This window comes from Canis lupus, chromosome 29 (assembly GCF_048164855.1).
Source record: "Canis lupus baileyi chromosome 29, mCanLup2.hap1, whole genome shotgun sequence".
Taxonomy (NCBI): domain Eukaryota; kingdom Metazoa; phylum Chordata; class Mammalia; order Carnivora; family Canidae; genus Canis; species Canis lupus.
This window is the reverse complement of record NC_132866.1, coordinates 13,242,634-13,262,476: the sequence shown is the minus strand read 5'-3', so window position 1 is coordinate 13,262,476 and position 19,843 is coordinate 13,242,634. Positions and strand designations below refer to the sequence as shown.

General features: G+C 53.4%; 1 long non-coding RNA gene across 2 annotated transcripts; it reads left to right on the top strand.

The window, feature by feature from the left end:
* Nucleotides 1-439: 439 nt before the first annotated feature.
* On the top strand, nt 440-19,593 carry LOC140620803 (uncharacterized). 2 transcript variants are annotated; one of them, XR_012020517.1, is made up of 3 exons: nt 440-1,432; nt 17,882-18,032; nt 18,950-19,593. It is a non-coding gene; the product is annotated as an uncharacterized lncRNA (long non-coding RNA). The 2 variants fall into 2 exon arrangements; XR_012020518.1 differs by lacking the exon at nt 440-1,432 and adding an exon at nt 10,963-11,553.
* Nucleotides 19,594-19,843: the final 250 nt, after the last annotated feature.

The following is a 19,843-nucleotide window of genomic DNA, read 5'->3' as shown; positions in this document are numbered from 1 at the left end:
CTTACTTGGGTGCCGCCTGGGAGCAGCGGCGGGCAGGCCGGAGAGGAGAGGGCCTGCGAGGTGGGGGTGCCGGGCCGAGCTGCGGGCCGGCTGGTGGGCCCAGGGCCTGGCCGCCAGATTGACCTCCTCCAACCAAACCCGCAGCCAGCGGGAAGTGGGAGTTTTGAGAACCCGCTGACCCCAGCCGTGACCCCGCTCGGGGAGGCGGCCTCTCCCGGCGCGACCCTGTTCGCCAGGAAACCCGAGGCGGTGCCACGCTTGAAAGCGAAAGGTCCATTCATCAGCCGCGCCCGGCGTCTAATTGGCCTTTTGTTCATTAGTGCCTATTGCCCAGCGGGAGCGGGAAGGGGGCTTGGGAGGGCCCCGGGGGCTGCAAGCAGGGGTGCTGGGCGCCCCGGCCCGGGGTCCCGGTAGGGCAAGGCGCGTCGCACTCCTCCGAGGGGGCGCCAGAGCGCGCCAAAGATCACGCCCACGTGCAAGGATGCTCGGCGGGAGGCTGGGCTTCTAGCGTCCGGGCCAGTCCTCCCAGCTGCGGCCGCAGGCCCACGCCCCGTCCTTGCCCACACCTCCGCCCGCCGACCCAGGACACGTCTTTCCTCCGCTCCCTCGGGATTTCAGGTCTGCCTTCCCGCCTCTCCCAATTTCCCAGCTCGGGCGCTGGCCTTGGGGCCGGGCTGGGCTCACCTCCCTCCCGCCTTTCTTCACGCTTCTAGGGTTCTTTCGCCCTGGCCTTGCCGCCTCCCCCATAGCGACTCACGGTTCCCCTCCCTAGGCACCAACAGTGCTCTCACGTCGGGCCAGTGCCCCGCTTCTCTTGGGGGAATTGGGAGAAAATTTTGGGAGGTAGGAGGCGGCCCACTTTTGTGGGATCGTTTGGAGGAGGAAGCCCAAGCCTCCAGCGCTCCGAATTCTAGCTCCTCCAAATCAAACCTTACCTTCTCGCTCCCCATCTCCTACCCAGTGTCCACATCAAGCCTCCACGTCCCCTTCTCTACCCCACACCTGCTGCCCCTCGGCACACCCGGGGAGGAGTCCGAGAGAAAGCGCAGGGATAAGGGCTCCTCCCAGCAGAAGCCCAGAGGTCCAGACGCACCTGTAGGGCCCAGGGGGTGCCTGGAGTGGGGGATGCGCTAGCGCTTGGACAAGCATCCAGGCCCCCAGCCCCCATCTTTCCTCTCTTTCCCTGGGAAGCCGGGGATTCCTGGTGGTGGGCTGGCTGCCCCGGACCTCCCGGCTCCCAGCCTCAGCCCAGTCCCAGGCCACCCCTGCCCCCAGCCCACTTCAGGCCCTATATATAGCACGGGTCTCCATAGCCCTCTGCTGGACCTGACGTCAGGAAGAACTTGATCTTGCCTGCTTCGCTCCTGCTTCTGAAACTGATCCTTGAAATGAGAGAACAGACTCTACACAATTCCCATGGCCTTGACATAAGGTACAGCGATAAATATACACCACTAATGAGCAATTACCATATAATCACCTTCCAATTAGCTCGCATAATGATGAATTAAACATTCTAGCAGGCGGGATTAGGTTTCTTACTTTGTATATTATTTACGAAGGCTATAGCTTCTGCAAAGAACCAAATATCAAATTAGATGGGGAATTTTCGCGTGGGGGTAATTATGCATTCAGGCCAGCGGCTGTGTGCTGGTCACTTGTCAAATGAGGCCTGCAAGGTACTGACCAGTTCGTTTGGGCATTTATTTCCCCCCTTTCCTCTTCTCTCTTTAGGTGCAATTGCCTTGCCTTTCCCTTTTACCGCCCTGGCAGGCGGGGTGGGAGGATGGGGGTTTGGGGGAGGGGTTTGGGGAGGGACCCCGGTCTCAGCAGGGAGGATGCGGGTGCGGATGCGGGTGCGGATGCGGTGTGGGCTTGCGGCCCTCTAGTGCCTCGCCCCCTCTGCTCCGGGGGCGCATCCTGGGGCCTCGGAGCCCTCGGAGCTTTCGGAGAGGAATCGCGCTGCTTCGGGCGCTACTGCGGGGCTCGCGGCGGGCGGCTGGCCTGCCATCCCCACGCGGGCCACCTGCCCCAGGCCCCTCGGGCTGCTCGGCCTCCACCCCCCACTGCCACCCCAGCGGCGGCGGGAGAGTGTGTGCGTCTGGGGGGGCGGGGGAGGGATACTGAAACAACCAACCAACCTCCACCCGCCCGCCCGCGGCCACCTCTCTTGTTCGGAAATGAATTTTGGCAAGAGATTAGCTCCTAATCTGATCTAACGCTGCTGACATTTGGGAAGAAGATGAAAATGGCAGCTCAATTTCATTCAGAAACGGGGTCACTTCTCGGGGCTCCGCTCTGCTCCCCAGAGAGCGTGGATGCTCCTCCCCTCCCCCCGGTAAACCCGAGGAGCTAGTCTGGAACTGGGGGGCAGGCAGGCGGCCAGGACTGCCCCCCCACCCCACCCCTGACCCCCAGCAGTGGGCAGGTGGTTCTGTGCTGGACCCTGTCCTGTCCCGGGTGAATGGTGGAGGTAGGAGGGGGTTATTGGCTGGGGCATCATCCTCTGTCCTCCCCCCTCCCCTTGCTTGTCTTCAGGGTACTTGGGCAGACGTGGGGACTCCTGGGCCAGTATGAGGTCTCTTCAGGTGGGAGAGCCCCTTTCCCGCAGGGAGTTCGTGGAAAGTAGGAAGTCAGCAGTCACCACATAGTGAGGTCATTAAAGCCAGGAGACTCAAGGCCTGCTTCCTGTCCTTCCCCTGGGCTCCCTGGGCCCACCTGTGGGGGGCGTGGGGGGGTTAGGGGGGCAAGGGGGTGGATCAGTACCTGCAGCCTTGTCAGAGGGCCTGGCCTCTTTAGAAATGGTGGACCTGGACATAGCCTCCCCTCTGTTTAACTCCAAGAGGCTGCAAGGTCCTGAGGGGTAGGAGTTAGGGCTTCCTGGAGACAGTGCCTCCTTTTCTCCTGAGATACCCACAGGCACCCACTGCAGACTCCAAAGGTGGGCAGGCCATGTTCTCAGCCACCTAGAGGGCCCCACAATGCCCAGCCTCTCCCCTCAGCTAGGACTGTGTGGGCAGAGGCCTCATCCTACTGCCGGGTAACAGGGGACAGGTGGAGTCATTTGTGGGGGATCCTGCTCACTGGATCCTGTTCTTGAGGCAGGTTTCCTACGGCCCTGCCTATGGGGTGCCAGCCTGGGATGGGGGTTGATCAGCAGCGCAGCCCAGGACAAGGACAAGCTGAAGGATCTGTGCTTGGGCCCCTTGGAATGAACATACTAAGGAAGAGAGTTTTGTGCCTGACTTTGATTGTGTACCTAGCATGCACAGGTGGCTGTACCTGAAATGTGCTTACACAGCAGGTGGGTCACACACATGGATGTGTAAGTGGACACAAGGCTATGGGGACGAGGAGGCTGCAGCCCCTCCTGTGTCTACAAAGCTGAGGAAGAGGCATTCCTTGGGTACCTAGGAGAGTGAGGTGTGAGCTGGATCTCAGCCCTCCGCCCCCTTAGGCAGCAGCCCGGCACACTCTGTATTCCACACACTTGAGTTCAGATGGGCTTTCTGTGTGTTGGCTCTGATATTATTGAAGGTGCCTTTATTATTGAGAGTCAGCTTTGTTCTGATTAGTCCTTCCTTTACTGGGTGCCCACAGGGCGGAAGCGAGGGACTGCCCCTTGCCCTTGTTCCAGCCTGGGGTTCTGGATGCCACAGCCCTGGTTATCTGCCACTATGGAGTTACTTGGAGTCAGGCAGAGGGGTGGTAACCGCAAGTATGTTTGCAGGCCTGGGAGGGGGAGGAGCCAAGTAATGAGCTGCGAGGGCATGTGTGCATGTGAATGTTTGGGAGTGCATGAGTGTTTGGGAACATTCGTGAGAGCCTGCAAGAGTGTGTGTGTGTAGGCGAGCATAGGGTTAGCACAGCAGGAGGGCAGGGCTGTGTGTTGGTGGGAGCCGTGTAAGGGTTTGGGGGTGCAGCTGGCTTTGCTGCCCTAGCTCTCCTGGCCTCCCTGGCCCCCTTTGGTCTGCCTTAGAAAGGGTTCACCCTGCACCGCTTCTTGGCCTCTGCTCTAAATGACTGTGCCTGTGTCTTCATGAGAAACAGAAGTGGTGACTAATGCTGTGGATCGCTTCAAGTGGAGGCCACAGCTTCGGAAACCATGTCATACTGATGGAGATGTCACTTTCCCTATTGGTCATCTGGGACAACCCAGAGGGTCTTCCTCAGCTCCAGGGGCCTCCTGGTTGTGTGTGTGTTGGGGTGGCATGGGGTGGGGTGGTCAGTGCTGAATTTTATGGAAAGCCAGAGCACTTTCAAGGTCCTTCTTCTCTGCCCACCCTCCTGCCACTCATACAACCTGCTCCCCTCTGCCCCAACCTTGAGTTTTCCCAGCTGAGAAGGAGATTTTTATCTAGAATATACTATAGGCCAGAAGAGGAGCAGTTGGACTAGCATGCACATGTGTAATCTGTATGTGCAGCCTCATGACCTAGGTCCTCATTTGCTCACTGTCCATCATCTGTCTGAACAGGTTTCTTCAGAGCAAATTCAGTGTAAACCCCAGGAAGAACAGTCCAGAGAAGTTACTAGATTCCTGGCCCCGGGAAAGGGAACAGATGAGGCCAGGAGCCTCTGGAGTTTGCATCTGGCCCCGATGCTCATCTCAGAAGCTCTGACCCCTTCCCTGGCCCCTGTGCTAGATTGTAGGCCAACTGGGAGCAGGGAGTGAGTAGCCATTGCTTCTGCATCAAATACTTGCTGTGGGCCAGCACTTCAGAAGCATTACATCACATCTGCCTATGCCTTCCCTCCGCCATAGGTCCCTTGTCCCTGACCTCCTGCCCACTGCTTTCTCCAACCTCTCTCTTTAGTGCAAGTGAATGGGGCGATGGAGGGCAGCTGGGGCGGAAGAGGCCCTTGTGCGCTTCCTTCCCAGTCCCAGACTTGCTCTCTTCTACCAAAGACGCGAAACCGGGGTGGTGCTGGGGTCACCCAAAGAGATAGGAACTAAGACAGCTCACCCTGACCCTATATCCTTTCTGCTGCCTGTCTGATTGTGCTTTTTTTTATCCATGTTTCCATATCTGTCTCCAGGAAGGGTGGAGAGCCATTCCCCGGAGCCCAGCGCCTCTCTCTAGGCATTTCTTACCTCCCTCTTTTCCTCCTGGCACCCTCCCTTTCTTCCTTTTCCCTTTTACTTATATGGATTTATTCTACAGCTTTAATCACTCATCTATGAAGTGATATATGTATGAGATTAATTAGTAAGTCTTGTTTGCTATAGGGAAATATTTGAAGCAATCTAAATATCCATCGGGAGGGGATTGGTAAAATAATTTACCCCCAGACTAGAATTTATACAGCAGCTAAAAAGAATGTTCTAATATGGGAGGATCTCTAAGATATGTAAAGGTCCACTGAAAAAAGCAAAAGGAGTACGCAGAGAATACCATTAGTTTAAAAGAAATACATAAAGGGCGTGTATATTTGTTTGAAGTTGCTTATAATCTTTCTAGGAGGATGCAAAAAAAAAAAAACTGGTGGAAATGGATTCCACAGTCTTTTTTAGGTGCCACGGCATGCTTTCTACTTCCCTAAGCACCTGGCTGCCCCTCGCCAGATGTAAGGCTGTCGTTCCTAAATGCTTAATGCCTCCTTTGCAAGAGGCTTCCTGGAACGGAGCACCCGGATCCAGGTGGTTGCCTTCAGTCCTACGAAGAACAGGACTCTCACCAGTGTTTTGGCTGCTGTACTTCTGTCACTGTGGCCCAACACAGCATTGGCTTTTTTTTGCAACCATGAGTCAGAAGCTTAGCTCCCCTCTCCAAGGAATCCTACAGAAGGCCCCACTGGTGATCACGCAGCCTGGGCTTGGATGTTTCCAGGGCTGGGAAGTTCACCACCTTCAAAGTTGCTTTGTCTCTTCTGAAACAGATTTGAGTTTTAGGATTTTCTTTGAGGCCTAGAGAATAAGTCTCATCTCCCTGGAGTTCATCTGGTGGCATGACAACTGTTTGGAGCATTGCCTCCCTGTGTGCTTCCCTTTCTTATTATTATAAAAAAAATACAGATTTATAGACTGCAGAGTGCATAGTTTGAGGTATACACCCTCCATCTCCAAAAATTATGTTATGAATTGAATCCTGTCCTCTCCAGGTTCACAGGCTGATGTCCTAAGCTCCAGTCCAGAATGTGACTTTATTTGGAGATAGGGTCTTTACAGAGGTGATCACGTTCAATGAGGTCATTAGGGTAGGCTAGTGTTCTTATAAAATCCCATCATGACTGGTGTTCTTTATAAAAAGAGGAAATGGGATGCCTGGGTGGCTCAGCGATTAAGCGCCTGCCTTTGGCTCAGGGCGTGATCCTCGAGTCCCGGGATCGAGTCCCAAGTCAAGCTCCCTGCATGAAGCCTGCTTCTCCCTCTGTCTGTATCTCTGCCTCTGTGTGTGTGTGTGTGTGTGTGTCTCATGAATAAATAAATAAAATATTAAAAGAAAAGAGGAAATGTGTGTGCACAATCCAGACACACACAGAGGGAAGGCGATATGAGGAAGACACAAGAAGAAGCGGACATCTACGAGTCAGGAGAGAGGCCTCAGAAGGAACCAATCCTGTTGACATCTTGATCTTGGATTTCTAGCCTCCGGAAGTATGAGACAAGAAATTTCTGTTGCTTAAGGTAACCTGTCAGTGGCACTTATTATAGCAGCCTGAGCAGACTCATACACATGATAAATTCAAGGTCAATCTTGTTCTCTGTCTCTTTCCCAGGCACTCACCATCCTGTTGCTGTTTTGAAGCAAATCCCAGACCTCATACCTTTCCTAGTAACAGTTTTAGGTTGTGTCTTTCATAAGAGTCTTGTAACAGCTTAACCACAACACTATGATTCCTTAGTAATTCTGCTCTCCATGAGCTCATGAGCTGATCTGTGAGTAGATATGGCCTTTACCTATGCTCCCATGGGTCTGGGCTCCCCACCCCAGGGTTATGAGGAAGAGAGGCAGTCCATCTGGGATGGGGGCAGGCCCATCTGCACATGCCAATGCCCTCCTCCCATTTGGAGAATTTCCTTCCAGGAAGATCCCTGTGTGGGCATCTTGGGAAGAAATGTGGGTGCCTCTCCTTTCCTTCGTAGGGAGCAAAGATCTTTTTTTTTAAATAATAAATTTATTTTTTATTGGTGTTCAATTTGCCAACATACAGAATAACACCCAGTGCTCATCCCATCAAGTGCCCCCCTCAGTGCCCGTCACCCATTCACCCCCACCCCCCACCCTCCTCCCCTTCCACCACCCCTAGTTCGTTTCCCAGAGTTAGGAGTCTTTATGTTCTGTCTCCCTTTCTGATATTTCCCACACATTTCTTCTCCCTTCCCTTCTATTCCCTTTCACTATTATTTATATTCCCCAAATGAATGAGAACATATAATGTCTGTCCTTCTCCTATTGACTCATTTCACTCAGCATAATACCCTCCAGTTCCATCCACGTTGAAGCAAATGGTGGGTATTTGTCATTTCTAATGGCTGAGGAATATTCCATTGTATACATAGACCACATCTTCTCTATCCATTCATCTTTCGATGGACACCAAGGCTCCTTCCACAGTTTGGCTATTGTGGACATTGCGGGAGCAAAGATCTTAAGGTTGCCAGTCTGGCCATACTGCAGACATTAGCAGGGCTCGAGGGGTCTTGGGAAAGGGCTGCTTCCATTGTGGCCTAGCAGGGTCTGGGGCCCTGGAAACGATGGCCACGGGGCCCCAGCCTCTCCAAGCATTGCTGAGCCTGGCTTCCCATTTCCTCTGGCGGTGGCTGCATTGCTAAGTAGTGTCCTGGCAAAGCCAATCCACCCACAGCAGCTCAGTTGCACCCTAAGCAAATTAGGTGCTGATCCGAAGGTGTAATTGAGCAACAGTGAGTGCAGTTTAGCAATGGCGAGTGTCCTCGCTGGGGTAGCAATCAGAGGCCGAAAAAGTCCACGAAGACCTGTTGGAGGCCTGTTTTGCTTCCCTGACCCTCCCTGTTCTAAGCAGAGGCGAAGAGATGCCTCGCAGCCAAGTTCTGTTTGATTTTTAAAAATTGGGGCGAACCTTTGGATGTGTCAGGGTGCTAAACATAATTAGCATTCTTTAGGAACAAAATAGACAACAAGCCTGCTATTGTTTCCTTAATTATATGTCTTCTGATATAAAACAATCCCTTGGTGTTGGTGATGTGTTGATTAATTATCCCAAACAGTTCTTTTTGAAAGTTAGGAAATGTGTCTCCTGACCTCGTTCTCTGTTTCAAGGGGAACAGGAGCCGAGCTCTCGAGTTTCTTCCCCGAGCCCCGAGCCCTGAGCCCCGAGAGCCCCTTGGTTACCTGTGCTGGGAAGGTGGAGTGGAAATGGGTTTCTGGGCTGAGGTAGGGCCAGGCTGGCAGGGAAGTGCTGGGGGGTGGGTGGGGTGTTGGGGGTGGGGTGGGGGCCTCGAAGGCTTCTGGGGGAGCAGAGCCGGGGGACTTTCTGGGTTGATCCTCTGGGGACAGATCAGCAGCCCCTCCATGTGCCCCAGACAGGAGGCCCAAAGGGGGAGGGACACGAGAGGGAGGAGCCCTTGTGGTGTCTGTCTGGAGTCTAGACCCTCGAGGCGGGATGTCCTGGTGACTCACTGAGCCGTGTCTCCCCACAGCCCTCACTTTCTTCCACCCTCTTTTGTGTTTTCGGCCCTCCCAGCAGCCTATGAGTCGCATGCCAAGGTGGCAGCAGGTGCCAGGCCTGGCCTGAGAAGGTCCATGAGGCTGCAGCCAAGGGCCTGGGAGCTTTGTTGGGTGTGTGTGGATGACAGTGTGGGTGCTGAGGGGATGGAGAGGCCCCTCCAGAGAGCTGTGTGTGTGTGTGTGTGTGTGTGTGTGTATGGGTGTGTATGTGTCTATGTGTGTGGGGATGTGGGTGTGTGTGTGTTATGTCCAGGCAACGGGGAAGGGTAGGGTGTTTTCCTGCTGGGGATTCCTTTAAGTTCCTCATCTCAGTGTTTGCTCACAAGGGCCTAAAATGCCTCCCTCTGTCCCCTTTCTGTCCCACGACACCTTCCTTGTGCTTTTAGGGCAGGCTCCACATCTTCCACCTCCAGGAAGTCTACCTGGATTGCCCAGCCAGCCCTCTGGAGCCTTTGCTTGTACAAAGCCTGCCACCCTTTCTCCACCTTGCTGCCCCAAATGCTTACCTCTCTCTAAGTGGGTAAATCCAGGCTCTGCAATGGACTCTAAGATGCATGTGGGAGCAGGGCTGGCCTCACTCATCTTCATTCCTCTTCGGTGCCTGGCTCTAGCCAGACCTGCTCAGTACCCCGCCTCCCAGTCCTCCTTCTACTCTCTTCTTCCTTTTCCCTCTCTCCCTCCCCGTTACTTCTGTTGGTGTCCGTGGGTCTGTGTATCTCATGACAAAAAACATTTGAGGTGGCCTGCAGGGAGTATAATTAAGCTTAATTCATGATACATATGACGTACAAACAAATTATAAGGTAAAAATAAAGCTGCAATAAGTCAATACTAGGGAAACCATAAACGAAGAGTCAAGACCAGGGGGACGTTAGAACATGGCTGTGCTGTAAGATACTATTAGGATTTCAGTGTTGGCAGTGATGCTCGTTAAATGTGCTCCGTGCTGGGCTCTGAACTTGACGTGCCTTATCTCATTTAATCCTCTTGATAATAACTTCAGACATGAGGACTCTCTAATCCCCATTTTATAGATGAGGACACCTGGGCTCAGAGTGGTTCAGCATCTTGCTCAAGGTCACACAGCAGACATGAGACAGCAGGGATTTAGTTGAGGCGCTGTCTGACCTTGAATGAAGCCCAGCTGCATCTTCTACAGAGCTCTACAGAGGCATGAGGGGCTTGGCCTAGAGGGAAGGGGGACCTCACAGGGCAGCAGCAGTTAGAGGAAGCTTGGGGAGCAGAATGCAGGGGAGGGTGGGAGGAGGTTAACTCCCAGTGATCCAGAAATGTCAGGAGGGATATGAGGAGGAATGGGGGGGAAATGGAGTGGGGCAGGGGGAGAAGAGATCAAGCAGATCCAGCCAGAGGGTCCTCGGAGGGGAGATCCCACCTGGCAGGAGGAAGCAGGGCCCCTTCCCCCCATCCCCACAGAGGCAGCTTCTTCCTGGAGAGGAAAACCAGCCTTGTCTTGGGGCGCACCTGGCTGCCCCACAGGGCCAGGCGTTGGGTTTCAAGAGCACCTGATAACATGCCCAGGGGCAGTCCCCTGGGGAGGGGGCTGTGTTCTGCTCTCTGTCCGGATCCAGTCCCCTTAACTGGCTGCCCACCAAAAAACTACTTACTTTTCTGAAAGCAGGTACGCACACAGGACACCTGTGTGGTGTCAGGGGCGCTGGAACAAATGGCTGCTGAATTAAGTGGCTGGCCTGAGCTGAGGATGGTGGGAAAGCGGGGGGGGGGGGGGGGGAGGTGAGGTGGGGGACGCATAGGGAAGAGCCATTCAGAAGGAAAGAGGAGAAAGTGTCTTGTCTCAAGGGGCGAGTTGCAAGGCAAGGCTTACAAGTTAGAAACATGATCACTTTCCACCTCCTGTCTAGGGCGTGAGTCTTGGAAGATCTCGCAGTCAGGTGGGTTGAAGAATCTTAGCTGCAGGGGCATTTGGGTTGCTCAGTGGTTGTGTCTGCCTTCGGCTCAGGGCGTGATCCCGGAGTCCTGGGATCGAGTCCCGCATCAGGCTCCTTGTGGGGAGCCTGCTTCTCTCTCTGCCTCTGCCTCTCTCTCTTTGCCCCTCATGAATAAGTAAATAAAATCTAAAAAAAAAAAAAAAAAAAAAGAACCTTAGCTGCAATGAATGACTTGGGCAAGAGGAGAGGTGACTAGACCATATAGCTGCCTTTGACTTGGAGAGAGGAGGTTTGGACCCCGGGGATTTGATGATGGCCATGTTCACGGGCCCTCCCTCCCGCCAGCTGCGGAGGCATTCGAATGGTCTATGGAGCCCAATTTATTGAGCTCTTTATTGAGGATGCCAGCTTCTTACCAGGGCCCAAAGCGCATGCCACTCACCTAACAGCTTTGTGACCTGGGGCGAGTTTCTCAGCCTCAGTTTGCTCATCCATAAATGAGGGCAATCATAAAACTTGTGACATGGAGTTGGCCGTGTAAATTAAATGAGCCCAGCATACAGTAAGAGGTAAGAGCTCCGTAAATGCTAGCCAATATTATAATCATTTCTGTGGTTTGGGGATCAAGTGGCTGCCAGTGACTGCTTGAGAGTTCGGCTTTCTTGTGACTGTGTCCTGCTCTCAGAAAGAGTCAGTTTGTGCAGTAGGAGGAGTCCTGGACTCAAAGCAGGGGGCCCTGATTCTCGTTCTAGACCTTTCTCTGATGGGTATGTAACTTTGGGCAAGTCCCTTTCTCTCTGGGCTTCTCATCTGCACAGTGAAGGAGCTGGACCAAAGGATCTGCTCAGCCTGCTCACCACAGGTCTGTGGTGCTCCTTGAACAGCATGTGTAGAGGTCCTCAGGAGGAGCCTCTGACCCTCAGAGGTGGACCTCACAGGAGGGATCCTCGTCTATAAGGAACAATTCCAACAGGAAAGAGGATTGGAAAATCCTGGTGAGTCGTCCCCTCCACCCCCTCTCCCACTATGATTTGTTCAGCGATGAATGAGGATGATGGCTCAACCCCTGTGCCAAACAGGCTCATACCTACCTACACGCAGAGCACACTCCCAGGGGGTTTGGGGCACACACAGGCACACACATAACACACACACACACAGAACTGCTTATGTGATCTGTGTAGAAACCACCCACTTTGCCTTCCCCCAGGGTGTGGTGTGTGGTGTGGTTAGTGGTCTCTAAATACCTGGCTTCTGGGAATGATGTTGCCAGATTTAGCAAATAAAAATATAGGATGCCCAGATAAACTAAGAAAAGAGCTCTAAAAGGGCTGAATGTTTTTTATTGATTGATAAAAGCTGATCCTGAAAAAAAAAAAAAAAGAACAAGAAAAAAAAGCTAAATCTTGTTTGTGGAGGACATCCTGCTGGCCCACACGGGGTGTGGGACATGTTTAGCAGGTATAAGATATTCTGATATACAGGATGCCTGGCAATCCTATTCTGGAGGCCCCCAAGGCTGAGATGAATTGGACTGAAACCTATGGAGAGCTTCCTGGCTTGGGGACAAGCAGTTCATCTGGAATGTTCTCTAACTAGAGGCTTGGGGAAAGTGGAGAAAATATAGGAAGAGATCCAGAGCAGTGCTCAGGGCTTTGCTGGGGGAATAGGGGCCTGGCTGCACTGTCTTCCAAGAGCTGGTCCTCCTTCCTCCTTCACTGACCAATGCCCTGCTCACCACTCTGTTGGCCGGCTGTTTTGGTGGTGGCTGCCTGGGGTGCTGCTGCTCTTACAAGGTGGAACTGATCTAGAGAAAAAAGGGACAGTAGGAATGACCCAGCTTAGATCCCATCTTAGCCTCCATAGGTCCCCAAGCTAAGGTCAGCCCTCTTTCTCTTTGTTCATCAACCCTCTGAGCACGCAGGATCCCTCCCACTTTGCAGATGAGCAAATCAAGGCCCAGGGAGATTCTGCTGGGGCCTCTAGGACATTGGCCGCTGGCCTCTCCTGTTTTGTGGGGTCGCAGCCTGTCAAAGATGAGGGGGGAGATCCAGTCAGTTGGCACCACCATGTGCAGGAAACCAAATGAGTTGTGTGGCAAACTGAGGCTTGAGAAGGGAGCAGTGGTCAACCCTCCACTCTATCCTCCCTTCTCCCTTCCTGGATCGGAAGCTGTTCTCAGCCCCCCTCAGAGGCGTGATGAGCCTCCAATCATACATACATGGGAAGTGGTGAAGGGTAGGGGCTTGGGGCCTGCAGACTTGAGTGCAAATTCCTGCTTTATTTCTTTCTTTGACCAAGTCATGGCTCTCTTCTCCTCATCTGTAAAGTGGGAGGAATAGCATCTGCTAGGGTTGTTGTGGGATTGAGTTAATGCAGTTAAAATACTCTGCCCAGGGCACAGCACATAGTAGGTGGTCGGGAGACGAGCCCTTCAACAGGCATGTGAGCGCTTACAGCGTAGCCAAGTGACGCGGTCACTGCTTTCTGCCCACATACATCTGTAGAGCAGTGGTAATCAATCAGGCACTGCGCTGAGGACCAAGGCGGTCCCCAGGGCAAGTACCAAGTGCTTCGTATCTCCTAGGAGCTGCCAGCAGCCCGAGTGAGGATCTATGCAAGCCACACATGACATATTTAATAAGCAGGGCAAATTGGTGCTAAGTGGGAAGTTAGGTACCTTGGTCATAACGTATAAAATGACTTTGCAGGTAGTCAGGGAAGGCTTCCTGGAGGAGGTGAGGTTCACATTGTGGTCCTGGCTGGGTCTTCGTCCAGTGTGTCCTGAGCTTACAAGCAGGCCTCACACGAGTGTGGTGAGTGACCCTAGCTGTGTACCTAGGGGCTGAACAGAGAGACACCAGGAGGAAGAAAGGGGATGTGAGCATTCACGGTCTGGATGGAGTTTGGAAGAGCTGGGGAAACTTCAGCTCCTCACCTGCTCTACAACCTCCCGAGGCCCAGCAGGGAGGAGGCAGGTAAGAGCCAGGTGTTTGCCATCAGGTGTCCCCGGCCAGGAGGCTGCTCTGCCGAGAAGCTGATAGGCAGCCTCTCCTGGGCCACAGTGACCCTAGGTGCCCACCTTGGGCTTTGTCCTACTGCCCAGGGGTGGGGAAGGCCCTCTCTCCCTCAGGATTCCATCTGGTTTTTATTTTCATGTGTAGCAGTGACAAATGTTACTAAAAAACAGAAAAAGGCAAGAGAGCCCTACCTCCTCCCTGAACGGGACGTTTCATCGCTTCCTGTCCACGCTGCCTGACTGATGGAATTTGACATTCCGAGCTCATTAGTGCAGGGATCCCTTACAGCAAGCAGCCTGCCACGGGGATGTCACAAAGGGGCTTTAACTTGGGCGTCATTGAGAAATTTGGCTTCCAGGGAGAAGCTGTCTGGCCAGGCTGACGCCCATTCCGAGGCTTTCCCTTCCATTCAGCAGAGGCTCGGCCCAGCCGAACTCTGTGTCCCCTTCTCTGGTAGGAGGTCCTTTCTGGGTCCTGGCGGCCACCCTCTGCCTTGTGTCTCTCAGATCAAGACCCTTGATGGTCAGAGTTGCGAGAGAGCTCAGCAGATCCTGCTCTAGTCATTTGCACATGGGGTAACCGAGGCCTAGGGAGTGGAGGGATTTGCTCAAAATCATCAGCCTGTCAGGGTCAGAGTGGTGGCAGATTAGAGCATGGGATCTGGAGGCAGAAAGACGGGGGTCCGGGCCTGCCAGCCCTGCAGGGCTCCTCACGGGCTGTGCGAACTTGAACAGCAAATGCCCTCACAGGAAGGCAGAGGAGAGGGAGCGCGTATATCGGAAGTGCCCAGCTCTGTGCCTGGCACCAGCTGCCTACTGCTGCTCTTGTCGTTACTGTCACGAGGCTGAGACCTGCTGATCTGCAGCGTGGCCCGTTAGTTCACGGGCAAGTCTTCTCTGCCTTGGTGAGGTGCCCAGCAAAAGTCCAACAGCAGCTGGGTCGAGGACCCCCAGGGGCACCTCTGCCCAGGCTCTGTCCTGTGGCCCCGACCTAAATGGTAGAGGCCACCGCAGATCAGACCCCAGACCGAAGGGAAGCCAAGCTTCTGCAGGAGGGAAAACGCTCCCTGCATCACACCCTGTGGTTGAGCTCCAGAATGCCTGACTGAGTGAATGAATGATGGAATGCTTGCCTGCTGATATCTCCAGACCTGGGCCCCCCTCTGGGCCTTCCCTCGAAGGCAGAAAGAGCAGGGGTTGGGAGCCAGCCGGCCTGTTTCTTCATCTGCAGAGGGGGTGATGGTTATCCCGCAGGGCTCGCTGGGGGGACTGCGTGCAGAACCCTCGGCAGGTGATCCTGAATCGGAAGCCGCTGCTGAGCCTCTTCTTACCTCCACCTTCACCGACAGCCTCCTCCTTCCCTTGTGCTCCTCAGAACCCTGCTGATGGGAGACATAATACTCCCATTGTGCAGGTGAGAACACTGAGGCCCTGAGAAGGGAAGTGACCCGCCCAGGAGTCCTCCGTGAAGCCAGGGAGGGCCTCAGGCCAAACACCTGGGCTCCCAGGCCAGTCCCTGTGCTGCCGTGGTGCTTCCGTGTCAGCAGGCTGATAGAAATCGGGATAAAATGGATCAAGTCAGCAGGTTCTTGGTCCTCTTCACCTGCCCTTGGGGATCTGGTGCATTTTCCTCCACAAGGCATAAGCAGCGCTTTGGGGTGGGAGTGCATTGGGTTGCCGCCCCATGGATCTGGGTCAGCTTTAGGCAGAGCTCCAGGAAAAAGGGAAGGGGCCCTCAGCTGCAGGATGGGCAGTGTGGGTGGGGGCACTGCAACCCCAGGCCAGGGGTCCTCTCTGGGCTGGCTTCCAGGTCAGATGTGTGGAGATTGCTCCCCAGGAGCCCCTCTGGCAGCCCCTGACCAGCAGGCCTCGTCCCTGGGGCTGGGTGTCCCCGTGAACACGATTTAATGAGCTGGCTGCAGAGAGCTCAGCGATCTGGGGCCATTCTTCTGCCTCTGTCCTAGTTGGAATTCCAAGTTTTGTGTTTCAGGCCAACTTGCTCCTTGTATATCTATTTGGAACCAGCAAGCCCCCCAGAGCATTTTATCGGGTTATTTTGAATTAGGAGTTTTAACAGCCTGCAGGGCAAACATAGAAGCCTTTAAGGAGAGAAAGCAAATGAAGTCAGCAAGGGGGAGTGCGCTGGGGAGAAGGGAGGAAGTCCCAAGCTGAGTTTTGGAATGGGGCTTGATTATGTTGGTGACAGCAGACTGCATTTTGCAGGACAGGAATCCAGCCCCTGTGGTTTGCAAAACACTTCGCCCCACATAATTCCATTTAAACCACACAAGGACGCTGAGAGGTAGCGATGGTTTGTTTGCCTTATTATCTTGATCCTACAGACTGAGGCTCAGAGAGGTACCGAGGCTGGCTCAAGGTCACACAGCAAGGAGAAGGCAGGGCTGAGATTTCTGACAGCGCAGGATCCCCCCAAAGTCTTCGTTTTTCCGTTCTGGAGTTAGGGATCAGTGGCAAAGCTGTAGTGGGTGCTGCGGAAGCTCTGCCCACACCCATGGGCTCCCTTTGCCTTCTGTGTGTATGACCGCCCGCCTGCTTCTGGGTGGTTTGCTTCCAATGGCTCTTTGAGGCGCTCGAGCCATTTATTTGCCCAAGCACGGGGCTGAAAATGCCTGAGAGTTCACATCCCCTGGGTGGTCCATAGCCAGTGTTGGACTAGAGCAAGAGTTTGGAAGCCCGGCTCCCTCGCTTGGAGACCCAGACAAACTCCAGAGTGTGATTTACTCTGCAGAGCTCCTGGGGGATCAAGCTGGCACGGGGGCTTCACGTGGAATGGCACCCTACTTCTCCTCTCTCTCCTCCCTGCCCTACCTCACCCACTGCTTCCCTCCTCTCTCTCGGAAGCACTTCCTTACTAAATCCCTTGTAAATGAATTCTTATCTCAAGGTCTGCTTCTGAATCTGATCTCACACAGGTCTGAACAAGACGGAGGATCAACACTGGGAAAGACATGGGACCAGGGAAGAAACGGGGGTGGGGGTGGGGAGGCCAGGGTGGGGGTTGCTTTGCTAACCTCTGACCTTCGAGGGGAGCCCTTAGTGAAGCTGTGGCCAGCATACAGGTGGGGAAGCGGTCATCTGAGAATGTGCTGGAATCGGTGGGAGAAAGGACAGTGAGCTTAGAGGTCTGAAATCTCATCTACTCTTCCACATGGCGGAGGTGGGCACTGAGGAGTGGTCCTGGCTCGGATGGGGGTGCAGACGTGCTGGGTGTTGCCTTGGGTTTGAAGCAGAGGTGAGCATGCAGGACCTCTCCTCGGGTGGTGGGGGGGCGGTGGGTTAGGAACCAAACCTGTGAAGGAGTGAGGAAGGCAGGATTGGGCAGAGGGAGACAGGGCTGCGGCGCAATTGTAACAGAGCCTCTGGTGGATGCCATGGGGACCTGGAGCTGGGCTGGCCCCTCACAGGTATCCTGAGCCAAGGCTGAGGGTGGGCTCTTTGTATGCCAGTATAGACCAGGCACTGGACACTGGCTGCCTCCAGGACAGGTGTAGTCTTGGCCGGGCAGCTTCTCCCAGATGAGGCCAAGTTCTGGAAAAACGTGCCTGCTTTTCGTTCCACTGAATCCCACATGATTTCCAGGGGACTTCCTACAGGTTAGGCCTTCCCCCTGTGGGACAACTGAGACATGGAGAAAACAAGGCCCCTGTCCTCAAGAAACTTTCATCCAGTTGCAGAGACGCTGCTTTTGTCTGTGAAACGTGAAATGATGTAGTTCGGAGGAACTGCTGTCATCAGGGTTAATGAGCTCACTGTGTGCCAGGCACGGTGCTAGGTACTTCCCAAGCATTTATTTGCCCTTTCGTGGCAATTCTCCAGTCTTAGCCTCATTTCACAGATGGGCTCATCGACTGTCCCATGACTAGCTCGTAAGTGGTCAAATCAGAATATGTTTTTTCCCATGTATTTATTTATTTAAGGAATCTCTACACCCATGTGGGGCTCGAACTCACAACCCTGAGATTGAGTCACATGCTCCTCCTACAAAGCCAGCCAGGTGTCCTTCAAATCGGAGTTTTTAATTGGAGCATTCTGACTCCAGAACCCGATCTCTGAGAAACTACCTTCTACTGTTTATGTAGGAGCTGAGAAGACTCTGGAATTCCCTGTAGAGTATGGGAGAGTATGGTAAGGAATATCAGAAGACTGCCTGGAGGTGGTGGCCCTGGGTCTAATATTGGAGCATGTGCATTAGGGGACTGGGGCTTGCTTCAGTGTCTTATAGAGAGAAGGCAATCCCTCATTGTGTAAGTGGTTTATGAAATAAATGCTCTTTCCTCTGAAAGGTCTCCCTATACTAATCTGAAGTTTAATGGGCTCGTGGTTCCCCTACTCCCAAGTGGAGGAAGAACTTTCCTGTCCACACTTTGACTTCTGCAGTGACCTTCAGATTCCAACAGCTATATCCCATCTCTGCTGCGACCTAGCGGTGCACTGGTATGTTTTTAACAACTTGCTCTCTGGGGGGGGGGGGGGGGGGGCTGGGGGGGACAAAAAAAAAAGAAAGCAAGCACCCCAACTTGCAGTGTTTGCCAATCCTGTGGTGTAAACATTTCCACCATGGCCAATTCATACTACCAAAGTGATGTCACTGACAGTGGGAGTGGGGAAGAGGTACCCAGGTGGTTCTTGTAAGCCAGCGTGAGCCGGCCTCAGCAGACACTGCATGTGACCTCTTACGTCTGTAACATATGTACTGCCAGAGTTGGACTCATTCTGGGAAGAGAAATGATTCCCTGGGTCCATTTGGCTATGGCCCAATGGGTGTCATACTGATAAGCTGAGGACATGGATTTCATTGTGAAAGTCAGCTGTTCCCACAGAGCGGATGTCTCCCACCCTCACCCTGGGATTTTTCACTGTCCACCCCCCTTCTTCTGCGTCTGACACTTCCAGCTGTGGGATCTGCATGGGGCCCATTCCTGCTCTGTTGCCACGATAACCCCTTATACCTGGACAGCACTTTACAGTTTGCAAAGCAGTTTTCACTGCCATGTTCTCCTAGAGCCCCCTACAGAGCCCAAGAGGTAGGCCGTGTGGGGTGTGATTACCATCACCTGACAGTTAAATAATCTGAGTTTGGGGAGCTTCAAAGACTTGCTCAAGGCCACACTGGTTGGTAGCTGGTGGCAGGAGCAGGACCTAAACCCCAGGCCTCTGCAGCCCAGCCTAGCACATTTCCATCTGTTTTGGGCGGTTGAGCATCATGAACATTCCGGAGTGCATCATAAGTTAAAAGTTGTGTTAAAAGCCACATGACCGGATTTATCCTTTTAATGTAGAAATGCTAATTTTAAAAGTTCTGCCAACTTATACCCATTTTTTTTTTTCATCCTTCCCCTCTTGGTTTTCAGTTGTAGGTGAAAACAGAAATCCAGGAGCAGGAGGGGACATGACACTATTCATAGGTGGCCTCCCCCAAACTCCAACACTGCAAGAGCCCAGGTGACTGCACAGAGTGGGGCAGAGGTAATATTTCAGCCCTGGGCGTTTCAGGTAAACAGCTTCTTTGGTCAAGATGACAAAGGTATTTATTACAGGAAATCCCTGGCAAGGATGATCTATGCTTGTCCAAGAGAGCAATAAAGGCACTTTTGCCCGGAGCACTGGGCTTCCGAGCCTGGCCTGCGAGTGTCTGACTGGGGCGGCGCTCACATTCCTGCGGGAGACACAGTCTGCTCTTCTGCTTAGGAAGCTGTGCACAGCCTGCACCCCGGGTCCCGCCAGGGAGATTGACACCTGCGACTTTGCTTGCGACCTGCTGTCCTCTCAACTCCTGGATGGAACCGCAGCTGCGTTTGACCAGACTTTCAGGAAAGATAAACCTGCCATTGGGCAGCCACACCCACCGGCCTGCACACCCACACTCACACTCGGTGTCCAGCCCTCTCTGTTTTCTCCCAGTGTGGTGGTGAATTTCTAAAACCTGGATGAATGTTTCCAAAACTTGCCCCATGGGGAATTTGTTAAAAAATACAGATTCCCAGGGCCTCTCCCACCCAGTCTGATTTAGTAGGTTGGCGGGGTGGTGTTAAGAAGTTGTCACTTTAACAAGATCACAGGTAGTTCTTGTGATTGGGTAAATTCTGCAGGTGTGGCCCAGGGTTTCTCCAACTACAGCAGGTATCTGAGTCAGCCCGTGGGCTTGTGGAGAAAGGAGTGCTGACTTATTTTATTTTATTTTATTTATTTATTATTTTATTTTATTTTATTTTATTTTATTTTACTTTTTGAGTGCTGACCTTCTT